The 14234-nt window shown below is 38.7% G+C and overlaps 1 pseudogene; it reads left to right on the top strand.

The window, feature by feature from the left end:
- The first annotated feature begins 9568 nt into the window (after positions 1 to 9568).
- Positions 9569 to 13812, top strand: LOC110458456 (annotated as a pseudogene).
- Positions 13813 to 14234: the final 422 nt, after the last annotated feature.

The following is a 14234-nucleotide window of genomic DNA, read 5'->3' as shown; positions in this document are numbered from 1 at the left end:
AGGAGGACAACGGGGACCACGCCAAGGACATGGATCTGTCTCAAAACAGGTCCTTGAGAGAGAGGCCAAAGTCCTCATCCATTTGTTTTATTCTAACGGTATGTGATATGCTGCCAGTGGTTTGCATTTGTTTGTGCTGTATACTTACTGTATGCTGGTGTGCTCAGACATGTGCTATATGTACTCGTGTGCTTCACACGTGCTTACAAGTGTGCAAATGTGCCTACTATGTGCTAATAAGCTTGCCATGTGATGGTTTTGTTTTACGTGCTGTATGCAAATGTGCTTAATGTGCTATTGTGCTTACATTACCATGTGCTGATGTGTTTACCGTGTGCAATGTGCCTATTAGTACATGTTTATTTTTTTATTTTATTTTTCATGTTGTAATGTTTTTGTCTCTGTTATTATACTCATGGTTTTGTCGAAATACAAGCTGTTGTATGTTGTGCAAATTCGACGTAAAATAAATATTCTTATATCTGGTATCTCGTTGACGATAGCCGCTGTGACATCCTAACCGCATCTGAGGAGCAGTCCGACCTTGGCGCGTGTCCTGGACGGGCCTAGGACACTTTGAATCTTAAGCGGGTATGGTAAGCGGCGACTTACCCCTCGTGTCGGCCGAAACACAGACTACCGTCAGTGAAATGAAGACGTAAAACCCCTAACCAACCAATTTACGAATTATTTCTGTATGGATAACTTCACAAATGGGGTTGTGTTGCTCCCCGATAACATTGTTATTAGATTTGTATTAGATTGAACAAGTTTTCCGCTGTGATGGTTCTAATACACACGGAATAGTATACCAATGGATTCAGTAGTCATGTACACATAGAGTATTTAATAGATTGTATAAATAGACAGCTTACGGATTGTAAACACCGATATTTTTACTGGGTTATTAAACAAATCTTGTATTACTTCTTAACATATGCTGCTATGTTAATGTCTACCGTCTGAATTAAAAATATGATTTAAACCAAAACAAGCTGCCGTTTTCATTCACTTCAATTTACATAAAATAATTCACAAAATACAATTGGTTTTGATAAGACTACTGGCATAATAAAATATACAATAATTTAATTTGTTTCCATTCTTTTCTGTAATAATCCCCAATATGGTGAAATATGCCTCGCAGCCAACGTTTATATATACTACTTACATTTTGCTAAGGATCACTTTTATTTTTTGGCATATGTGAAAATAAATCTGTTATTTAGTTTAAGCTTTCTTTTATTCAAGTATTTCAATTAAATATATATATATAAAACATGTTGTAACAAAACACATGGTACAAAATAGGAAATAGAAACAGGTGTCTTAGACACTTGTGTAAATCTATCCCCTTATTATAAACTGACAAATATATTCAGGATGGACAGCATATTGTTATCAATGAAAATACATACAATACAACAATCAGTGACAATAGTTTAAACAAGGAGAAAGAAAGGGAGATAATTAATGGTGAAGGATTTTGGTTGTTAAAGGGTTTTACATATGTACTTGTTCTTACATACGTACACTTCGGCTTTAGGCACATACATGTTTATGAAAAATTAAATCATACGGAAAACCTGTTTGTTTTTTATATATAATCTTGGACAGCTAGGAAGATAACCTTATCTGCTTGTAGTGACAATGTCTCGTTCCCAAACAGTAAAATATCTGTGGTAATATTATAAGGCAACGAATATAAATACTGTCTTCTTATGTCGTCATATCTGGTACATTTTAAAAGAAATTGACCAGTGTTTTCAACCATAGCGGAGATTGAACAATATTCTTACTAAATAAATGGCTGTTTAAGGAACTGCATTCCATTCGTAGACGAGCATGGTATAGTTGACACTTACGGGTTCCAAAAGTGTAGCGGATTGGTACTTTTCTACTTAACTGTTTATCAAGGTATGATTTTTTAGCAGAAACAGACGGATTTGATCTAACATCAGATGGTAGTTTATTCCATTGATCTATAGTAGAGGGTATAAACGATTGTTTATAAAAAGCAGTTTTGCACAATATTGGAGTGACACATGTATGGTCTGAGTTCCTTGTATCATAACTATGTATCTCCGAAACTGTGTGAGGAACAACATTATACAAATATTGGAGTGACACATGTATGGTCTGAGTTCCTTGTATCATATCTATGTATCTCCGAAACTGTGTGAGGAACAACATTATACAAATATTGGAGTGACACATGCATGGTCTGAGATCCTTGTATCATATCTATGTCTCTCCGAAACTGTGCGAGGAACAACATTATATAAATATTGGAGTGACCCATGTATGGTCTGAGTTCCTTGTATCATATCTATGTCTCTCCGAAACTGTGCGAGGAACAACATTATATAAATATTGGAGTGACCCATGTATGGTCTGAGTTCCTTGTATCATATCTATGTCTCTCCGAACCTGTGTGAGGAACAACATTATACAAATATTGGAGTGACACATGTATGGTCCGAGTTCCTTGTATCATATCTTTGTATCTCCGAAACTGTGTGAGGAACAACGTTAACATTATACAAATATTGGAGTGACCCATGTATGGTCTGAGTTCCTTGTATCATATCTATGTCTCTCCGAAACTGTGTGAGGAACAACATTATACAAATATTGGAGTGACACATGTATGGTCCGAGTTCCTTGTATCATATCTATGTACATTTATCTCCGAAACTGTGTGAGGAACAACATTATACAAATATTGGAGTGACACATGTATGGTCTGAGTTCCTTGTGTCATATCTATGTCTCTCCGAAACTGTGTGAGGAACAACATTATACAAATATTGGAGTGACCCATGTATGGTCTGAGTTACTTGTATCATATCTATGTATCTCCGAAACTGTGTGAGGAACAACATTAAACAAATATTGGAGTGACCCATGTATGGTCCGAGTTCCTTGTATCATATCTATGTATCTCCGAAACTGTTTGAGGAACGACGTTAACATTATACAAATATTGGAGTGACCCATGTATGGTCCGAGTTCCTTGTATCATATCTTTGTATCTCCGAAACTGTGTGAGGAACAACGTTAACATTATACAAATATTGGAGTGACCCATGTATGGTCCGAGTTCCTTGTATCATATCTATGTACATTTATCTCCGAAACTGTGTGAGTAACAACATTATACAAATATTGGAGTGACCCATGTATGGTCCGAGTTCCTTGTATCATATCTTTGTATCTCCGAAACTGTGTGAGGAACAACGTTAACATTATACAAATATTGGAGTGACCCATGTATGGTCTGAGTTCCTTGTATCATATCTATGTATCTCCGAACCTGTGTGAGGAACAACATTATACAAATATTGGAGTGACACATGTATGGACTGAGTTCCTTGTATCATATCTATGTCTCTCCGAAACTGTGTGAGTAACAACATTATACAAATATTGGAGTGACACATGCATGGTCTGAGATCCTTGTATCATATCTATGTCTCTCCGAAACTGTGTGAGTAACAACATTATACAAATATTGGAGTGACACATGTATGGACTGAGTTCCTTGTATCATATCTATGTCTCTCCGAAACTGTGTGAGGAACAACATTATACAAATATTGGTAAATGTAAAACATTTTATGAAATTGAAGAATTTATCGATTTTGTCTACGATCAAATAATCTCGTCCATCTTGCTTCATTGAACGATTTGTCAATACTTGTTAGTTTTGTTGCGCCAGTTACTATCCGAGCAACTCAACATTGAGGTTTTCAAGGTTTTTTTCCAGTTCTTTCGTAATATTTCCCCATACTATATCGCCATATTCAAGTGGTCTTATAAAGGAGAAATATATAGTTTGCAAAGTTTGTCTATCTATTTGGAATTTCAAAGATCTCATTATATTGATTTTAAACGAGGCTTTGGCAATGATATAATTAACTTGTTCTAGCTAACGACCCTCTCCAGAGTAGTACACACCAAGGTGCTTGTGAGAGGATACATTATTTATTGGGAAAGTTGTTCATATGAAGATTGGGTGGTAAATGGGATTTCTTTTCCTGCTTATAAACACAGTTTCAGTTTTTCGGGGAATGAATTCTAAAAGCCACTATCGGGACCACACATGAATTTTATTAATATCTGATTCTAAAGAAGCATGTGCCGTGACGGGATTGTCTACTACTATGTACAGGGACGTATCATCGGCAAATAGCTTAATTGTGGAATTGATTTCATAAACAATGTCATTAATATACACAAGAAATAAAAGAGGACCGAGGATCGAGCCCTGAGGTACCCAAGCCATGACAGATGCCCAGTCCGACTTACAATTATTTAAAATCACCCTTTGTTTCCTGTTATTGAGATAATCTTTGAACCATTTTAGTAAACTACCATATATGCCAAATTTGGAAAGTTTGAAGAGAGACCTCGATGCCAGACTCGGTTGAAGGCTTTGCTTTTATTTGGTTTATACTGAGATTAATTTTAAAAAATTGATTGTTCTTTTAATTCATCAGCATGCAAAGATCCCAAAAATTGTAATAACAGTCGGAAAATGAGGCATAGGAAAAGGTCTACCCGTAAAATTGGTAACAAAGAGGTATTCACTAAAAAACTTCAATTGAACAAAACTCATCCTAAATAAACAGATTTTTTTCTAGTATCGAGTGTGACGCACATGAGCATCAATTACAGCTTCACAACGTCTGTGCCTGCCCCGAATGAGATTGCGTATCCGGTTTTATGGGATAGCGTTCCACTCAGCTACCAAAGCTGTTGCCAGCTCCTGGAGTGTTCTTGTCTGACCATTTCTGGCAGTGAGAGCTGTCTGTAGCATGTCCCACACATGCTCGATGGTATATAGATCCGGCGAGCGGGCTGGCCAACCCATTCGTTGAATAGTCTCTTGCTGTAGATACTGATCAGTCACCCTCACTCTATTTGGCCTAGCATTATCGTCCATAAGGATAAAGTCAGGGCCTATAGCACCAGCGTAGGGTCTGACATAGGCATCAAGGATTTCGTCGCAGTAAATCCGGGCCGTAACGGTACCATTATGGAAGACATGGAGGTCAGTTTCCCCACGAAGGCTTATGTCTCCCCACACCATCACCGAACCACCGCCATATCGGTCATGTTCCACAACGTTACCTGCCTGGAACCTCTGCCCAGGTTGTCTCCATACTCTAACGCGCCTGTCGGTGAAGACGAGACAGAATCTGGACTCGTCAGTAAAAAGAACCGGTTCCCATTCCTGAAGAGTCCAAGTGCTGTGAGCTTGGGCTTAATCTAATCGGTCCATAGCATGGCGGGCAGTTAATGGAACTCGTATTGCTGGTCTACGTGACCTTAAACCAGCACCATAAAGACGGTTCCTAACTGTCTGAGTGGCTACCCAGGTACCAGAAGCATTTAGGAGGACATTTGGTAAATGAGCATGTGATATTTTAAATTATGTATTTTCATGTTATTTTACTTTTTGTAAGACGATATATCGTGGCTTGTTTGTGTCCAAGTCGGACCGACTTTGGGCAGGTGACAGTACCCAAATCGGATCACCAAACGATCATTTTATTAAATCATTGAAAAATCTGAGGATGAATTATATTCATTTATGGTTGTATCAAAATAAGAATATCGATGGGTGTTCTCACAAACGAAATTAGCACCCGGGGCTCACTTGAGATATTTATAGAACGCTCTGAAGTCACCAATCAGCGTCTCCGGCTTTTGAGAATGTCGGGACCCAAATCGGATCACGGCTTGAATTTTGCAGTATCGTACGCTTCAAATGAATATGTTTTTGTCGGCATATTAACATTTTATGATAACCTTTAGAATTTATATGACAAAAAGTATTTCTATAGTGTGAATTGCTTCATATAGTCCAAAACAGAGTGCATAGTCGTCGCACGCGCCATTTTTTAAAAACGTAATCAAAACATTGACATTTGAGTTTGAATTACGTTTTCTTGCGCTATTTGAACTTAAAAAACTAATTATCTGTAGTCATAAAATTGTGCATGGCTATCTATTCTAAGACTACATCATTGTTATAACTGATTTGTTGACACATTTTTATTTTTTTTATGAGTAGTTTTGCACAAAGTGATCCGATTTGGGTACCGATCCGATTTGGGTACTGCCACTTTATGCTCCGAGATGATGTTACAATATAGACAATATTTCGGTAAAATAACAATATTTGAATGTGTTGACATGCAATTCTGGGTACAATCAGTATTTTGTTTCCATAATTTACACATAACAGTATATATTTCATTATGAAAAATAACAAAAACGATGCAAATACCTCGTAATGTAATTTCTCAAGAACGTCGTCTGATCGTTAGAAGCGCCTACTGACCATGATCAGTAATACTAAATACATTGCGGGACTTCATTAAATGCACCAGACAGCGACTTATCATCCATGAAAGCATTTAAGGTTTTAAACCAAGTAGTTTTAATATATGTTATTTTATACCAAAGTATATACAGTACCAGTTGAACAAACAAGTCTTAACATACATATGCAAAAATAATTTCCTTGTGAAACATGATTTCAATGATTGATAAAAGTGGGGCAAAGGAATGACTAGATTGGAGTATTATGCCACAGCAGAGACGTATATAACACGTCTCTGGCCACAGGGACCTTATAATGTGTTACTGCTATATTTAGACCTAACCTAAGGTGTTCAGAAAAAAATAGTTTAGGTCCAAATATAGCGGTTACAAATAATCAGGTCCTTGTGTATCTCACCACATGGTATATACTACATAATGTCTACCATAAAAAAGGTGTATTTTAAAACCACAGGTGTTCTGCGGTGTATTTGCAATCTTTAAATGTGTATGTAGATATATTCAACAGATTTAGATAAAAAAAATATATATACATATGGTATAATTCTATGAACGGTCGTTGTTTTACATGTACATACGAATGCATGGCTTTTAAAATCCATTAAATGTCAGGGGTTATTTTTTCTCGTTATATTTTCATAATTTGCAGTTTCGCAGTTTTCAAGATACAACAGGTGTATCTCAGGAATTACATATTTTACCATAAACTTTTAGTAAGATAAAGAACAAAATGACGTTATGCAAAAAGTATAGTTTCCTTTGCATAATAATTGGCACATCTTGAAAATCGCTCAACGAACAGAATTAACCGTATTGTGAAAGAAATATTCAGATAACTCTCTTTCATGTTTCAAATATTTCTCTCGATAAGTAACATTATAAATGAGATCAGGAAAACTCACTGATACATACATGTATATGAAGAAATGCAGGAAATTAAGAGGGAAAAAGATAACTGTGAACTTTAATTTGGCACGGGACTGTACATATAGGTACATGTAGATAACATGATGTATATAAATAGATCATTTAAACAAAAAAATATTTAGATTTGAAAAAAAAATGTTTGAAAAAAAGATGGAGGTGGATTGGAAATTTCCATAGTACAAGATTTTCTGCATTTACTACATTTCACATTACACATTATAAGGAATCACTTCTCACTACCTATGCCAATTGCAATAATGATAAAATGACGATCAATGACAACGTAAAGTAACCAGAAGAAATGAATATCGTTCATGTGGAATTTTTAAATCCGTATTTAATAAATGTTTGCAACAATGTAAGTCTATTATTTGTAAAATGTGATGGATTAGGGAAATCAAGGACAATATCTATTAGGCTTCACATTAAAAAGTGCGTTTTTAGACATAGTATATCGAACACTTTCACCTCAAAATATAACATATATATACATGTGTATTGTATAATCGAAGGAATATATACACGTCTTGATTAGCTACATGTATTAGGCAATGTCACTTAAAAGTACCAACAATAAAGTTAGGTTTTACTGTGAATAGTCTTTGAGTCACGACTATGAATAATACATCTCCCAGTCTCGATTGGTAGACCTGTGGTTATTGGGTGTTCAAATTTTACAAAAAAAAATTGTCACTTAATTTCTTGTCCTAAGTTTAAAGAAAGAGAATCATAACACTCGCCCGTTTTGTGTCGCACCTGCAGTTTATTCTTGATCACGTCGTGGTACCAAGTATTGAGTACAAAGTAAACGCGACGTAGCTATTTCCTCTAGATCTTTGTCGTTAACGGAATCTTTTTGACCACACAGGTTACAAATTAATCTTTATTTTCATCATAGGAGCTGTCTAACACCTTTGCCTTTGCTTACCTCGAAAACTGACGGACACGGGAATCGATCGCATGAACACGTTTATAGCATGTTCTGATTTATTTTGAGTGAAGTAAATGCATGTTGTTAAAAACAGTGTTATTGTACTTAAAAACTGTTACGAAGATTATACCTCTTCTTCGTTTAATGATATTAAATTCTTTCAAAATTCTTTCAGCGTAAACATGTGATTTGACACACAACAAGTGCGACATCGCGCGAAAAACTGCACAGTCTTGATACGAGAAATGTGCTCTTTTAGGTGTGAAGAGTTCAGCGGAAGTTTACGTCGGCAAGCTTAGCTGAGCTTGAGTTTAACCAGCCGAACTTAAGTTTTACCAGCTTTGTGATACCCATTTGGCGGTAAATCTCAGCTGAGTTCAAACTTAAGATTTGAGCTTGAGATTTGAGAAAATGTTTGTGATACCGAAGCCTGGTGTCCAAGTCTCAACAGGCCACAGTAAAATTTTACGCTAAATTGTCCACCAATCTTGTGTACTTCGTGACGTCACGTTACTATTGTAGTGTGATGACATGTAATTGTGACGTCACAACGTTGTTCTTTTAAATAAACCCGAAGAGCCCTGTGAAGGGTGAAAGCAGCTAGTTTTTTTAGTCGGTCGTTAATCTTATTTTTTCTATATAATATATATATATATAAACAAAAGAAAAGAGGTTAGTGGTTCCCTAGCGCTAGAAAAGTCGAAGAAACTCTTGTCTTTTTCTTTTGTTATATTTAATCATCACAAGGACTTTGAAATGTTTTTTCTGATTATATATATAAGAGTTTCTTAGTAATTCCTATCACTTTCACCCCTTTTGAGGTTCATTAAGGGAAATTTCTTACATATCATTCATCCATGCTAATGAATTTAGATGTTGTTTTTGAATTCATATATATGAATCACAGGTTACTTTACAATCTGTATATTTCTTGTCAAGTTTGATGTGTGTACACGATCATGAATTCATTTTGCCGTAGACATGAACCGAGATTTGATATACTAGTAGTACGATACATTTTCTGTTTCCCGATCATCTCGATGACATACGTACAATAAAAGAAATAATTGTAAATCAAAAAAATAGAATATTGTTTAAAATAATATCTTGATGTTGATGTGTATTACAAAGGTACAATTAAATATCAAGGCAAGGATAAAATAAATCAACCAATAGAAATCCTCAAGCTTTATTAATCATAAACATGTATTACACTATTGTACTTTTCATATATCGCATTTCAATCGATGCTGGGTGTAGTGTTTCTGTACATTGTATGTACAAGTGGTTGTAAACGCTCCGTAGCGGATCGGTTACGGATGCTGGCGGATGCTATGTCGGTAATTTGTATTACGTAATGTATTGCATGATGGGTAATAAAAGCACATGTTTTGAGAAGCCATCTTGACCTGATGTTTGGTTAGTTGTGTCTAGGTAAAGAACATAACAATTGGCGACGAGGACAAACATGACAGCGACGTTTGGTAAAATCGACGCTTTTGAGGAGGCGGTCGGAACGTGGGAACACTATACAGAACGTCTGGGACATTATTTTGATGCGAATAACATCGGAAACACGGACGATGCAGACAAGGCAAAACGTTAGTCAATCCTATTGAGCGTTTGTGGCGAAAAAGTGTACAAGCTCATGTGCGATCTCCTTGTACCGGCTAAACCGGGCGATAAGACATATGATGAACTTGTGGCAATAGTACAGGGCCATTATCAGCCAAAACAATCAGAAATTGTTGAACGTTATAAATTCCATAACAGATTTCGAAGTGCGGGAGAAACTGTGTCAGATTATGTTGCGAGTTTGAGGCATTTAGCGGAACACTGTAACTATGGAGAAACCTTAGACAATATGTTGAGAGACAGAATAGTTTGCGGAATTAATGAAGATCGCATTCAACGTCGGTTGTTGTCGGAGAGTGAATTAACATTCAAAAAGGCATTTGACATCGCATATTCGATGGAATTAGCGAAGAAAAACGTAATAGACCTTCAACAATCTACTAGTTCAAAGGAACAAGTCAACAAGTTACAGTCTTCGCAAAGCGCGAAATTCAAAAACAATAAACAGTTCAACAAGGGACATCAAAGTTCTGGAAGTACTGATAGACATGACAAACCATGTTGGCGGTGTGGAGGGAAGCATAAACCTCACACATGCAGGTTTAAGGACTATGAATGTTACAAGTGTGGTCAAAAGGGACACATTAGGGATAAGTGCCCCAACAAGGAGGGGGATAAGTCAGGCAAGCTGTATAAAAGGCAAAGTGGTCAGTACAGCAAACAGCCTTCCAAGGTCCATATGATGGAGGATTCTGAGGACGAGATGTACATGATGTATCACATCAATCACATTGGGGAATCAAGGAAACCCTACCATGTCAAACTTCAAATAGGGGGTAAGAATGTGGACATGGAAATCGATACAGGCGCTGGAATTTCAGTGTTGAGTGAAACAACATTTCGCGAGTTATCTGAGGATACTGGACTCGAACTCAAACCCACCCAGGTCAAGTTACGCACATACACAGGGGCAAGTGTGCCTACTTTGGGCGAGTGCGTACTCACAGTGTGCTATCGTAACTTTACGAGAGAAATGTCGATTGTAATAGTCAAGGGTAACGGTCATAATCTCATGGGACGCGACTGGCTAGGGAAAATAAAGTTGAACTGGGCTAAGATATTCAAGGTTAGTGAGGATCATGAACTACAGACAGTGCTTGATAAGCATAAGGCAGTCTTTGCAGGAGGACTGGGTAAAGTGAAAAACTTTAAAGCCAAGATATATGTGGATCAGAACGAGAAACCGCGTTATTTCAAGGCAAGACCAGTTCCATACGCATTGCGGGAAAAGATTGAAACGGAACTGGATAGACTGGTGCAGGAAGGCACCATTGAGCCTGTTGAAATGTCAGAGTGGGCGACACCTATCGTACCCATTGTCAAGTCGGATTCTACCATTCGTATCTGTGGTGATTACAAAGTAACTGTAAATCAAGTGAGTAAGTTGGACAACTACCCAATCCCTAAGACTGAAGATTTGTATGCTAGTCTTGGAGGTGGAGCTTTCTACTCGAAACTGGATTTGAGCCAGGCTTATCAGCAGTTAGAGTTGGACACCGAGTCGAAACCCTACACAACAATCAATACCCATAAGGGCCTGTTTTGCTATAATCGTCTACCATATGGGATTTCGTCAGCTCCCGGAATTTTCCAGAGGACAATGGAAAATATCCTTCAAGGTGTACCGCAAGTGATAGTTCGTGTCGACGACATCTTAGTCGCCGGGAGGGATCGACAGAGTCATATCAAGAACTTAGAACTGGTTTTGACCAAACTGGAGAATGCGGGTATACACTTGAAAAAGAGTAAATGCTTTTTCATGAAGGAAGAAGTTGAGTATTTGGGTCACAGGATCACTGGAGAGGGCATGCAACCGATTGAGGTCAAGGTTAGAGCCATCAAGGACGCTCCTGCGCCCAGGAACGTGAAAGAACTTCAGGCTTTCCTTGGTATGCTTAACTATTATGCGTGCTATTTACCCAACATAAGCACAGTGCTTGCACCACTTCACATGTTGTTAGCCAAGGAGACTGACTGGAAGTGGGGAAAACGCGAAGAAAATGCGTTCGTCAAGGCCAAGGAACTTTTACAGTCGGATACGGTACTCGTGCATTACGATCCGAAGAAGAAGCTAGTGTTGTCGTGTGATGCTTCTCCTTATGGCCTTGGTGCGGTTCTATCGCATGTCGAGCCAGACGGCAAGGAACGGCCTATCGCCTACGCGTCGCGTTCGCTGGCACCGGCTGAAAAGAACTACTCTCAATTGGATAAGGAGGGCGCAGCCCTTATCTTTGGTGTGAAAAAGTTTCACCAGTATTTATATGGAAGGACATTTACCATATATACAGATCACAAGCCGTTATTGGGGATTTTCAAGACTGATCGGGCCATTCCGACTATGGCATCTGCGCGCATCCAGAGGTGGGCGCTTCTACTCGCGGCATACGAGTATGACTTAATCTACCGTCCGGGAACATTGAATGCTAACGCCGATGGGCTTAGTCGATTACCTCTGAGTGAAACTGTAGATGAGGTACCAGTTCCAGGAGAAATGATTTTGATGATGGACACGCTTAACTCTTCGCCCGTAACCTTTGAGCAAGTGCAAACCTGGACAAAACAGGACCCTACGTTACAGGAAGTTATCGGCTGGGTGTACAGAGGTTGGGGAGAGAAGTGTCCGAATGAACGGTTAAAACCCTATCACAACCGGAGACATGAACTCAATCTGTATGAGGATGTTCTACTGTGGGGGAATCGCGTAGTAATCCCTACATTTGGACGAGCATCGTTGCTCGACGCCCTTCATGAAGGTCACCCAGGCATCGTCAAGATGAAAAGTTTAGCTCGAGGGTACGTCTGGTGGCCAGGCATTGACGCCGAAATCGAGGAGCGAGTGAAGTGTTGTGAGTCGTGTCAACTACAGGCTTCCATACCGGCAATGGCACCACTTCATTCATGGGACTGGCCATCGAGGCCATGGTCACGCGTACATGTGGACTACGCAGGTCCATTTCTGGGTCACATGTACCTGGTCGTCATTGACGCATACAGTAAGTGGGTTGAGATTTTGGTTACAAACTCATCCACATCGGCAATCACTATCGAGAGACTGCGGTGCGTGTTTGCGCAACATGGATTGCCAGAAATGTTAGTGTCGGACAACGGTCCGTGCTTCGTGAGTGAGGAATTCAGTGTTTTTATGTCAGAGAATGGCATAAAACATGTAAGGACTTCGCCACACCACCCCGCTTCAAACGGACTGGCAGAGCGGGCAGTGCGGGGATTCAAGGAGGGCATGAAGAAACAACAGAACACAGAGGGTAGTCTGGATAAAAAACTTTGTCGTTTGGATTGTCTCCAGCAGAACTCTTGTTCAACCGTAGAGTCACGACAAAACTTAACTTAGTTCATCCTGAAGTTCGTGAGCGTGTACAGCAACAACAGCTGTTGCAGAAGAAACAACTTGATCAGCACACGAAGGAACGTCATTTCGCTGAGGGAGATTCCATATTCGCGAAGAACTTCTATGCTGGACCTAAGTGGAAATCGGGTGAAATCGTGTCGCGAAATGGACCCCTGTCCTATACCATAAAGGGGGAAAATGGAACAGTGGCTAGATGCCATGTAGACCACTTAAGCCAAAGACATTGTCTCCCTGTGAAAGAAGTCGACCCCGACAAAGACTTTTATGACACCATACCTACCTCTGTACCTGTATCTGTACCGGTTACTGAGCCAAACAACTCAGTTGGTAAACCAAAGCCTGCAGATAACACATCGACACCTGTACCATCAACAAAATCGTCGATTAGTCCAGGAGAACCTTCAAGGAGACCCCAAAGACCGCGTAAACCACCATCGTACTTGAAGGAGTATGTTCGTGATTAGCTAGCATTGAACACATTATTTTGAGTTTCTGTTAAGCTTTAAGTAAGGATGAACTGTGTTCTATGAACTTGGTAAACTTAAGTGTTCAGCGTTGGTATCGCGCATTATTGACTATGTTTATTGATGCACTCTATCTGTGCAAGAGTTTTTGGTTCAAGAGTTAATAGTTCATTTCATTTCTAGGTATATGGGAAACTTTAATTTCAAGAGAACAGCATCTCACAATCGGTGAATGTCTTCACTGTGGGTGGAGGGATGTAGTGTTTCTGTACATTGTATGTACAAGTGGTTGTAAACGCTCCGTAGCGGATCGGTTACGGATGCTGACGGATGCTATGTCGGTAATTTGTATTACGTAATGTATTGCATGATGGGTAATAAAAGCACATGTTTTGAGAAGCCATCTTGACCTGATGTTTGGTTAGTTGTGTCTAGGTAAAGAACATAACACTGGGTATGTAGAAATCTCCGGAAATATTCCGATCTATGAGCTACGAAGGAAAGATGTCTTTGATATATTCCGTCATATCTCAAGTTTCACCGAAAATTTTCTCTT

This window comes from Mizuhopecten yessoensis, unplaced genomic scaffold (genome assembly GCF_002113885.1).
Source record: "Mizuhopecten yessoensis strain PY_sf001 unplaced genomic scaffold, ASM211388v2 scaffold9615, whole genome shotgun sequence".
NCBI lineage: Eukaryota > Metazoa > Mollusca > Bivalvia > Pectinida > Pectinidae > Mizuhopecten > Mizuhopecten yessoensis.
This window is presented reverse-complemented; position numbering and strand designations above follow the sequence as displayed.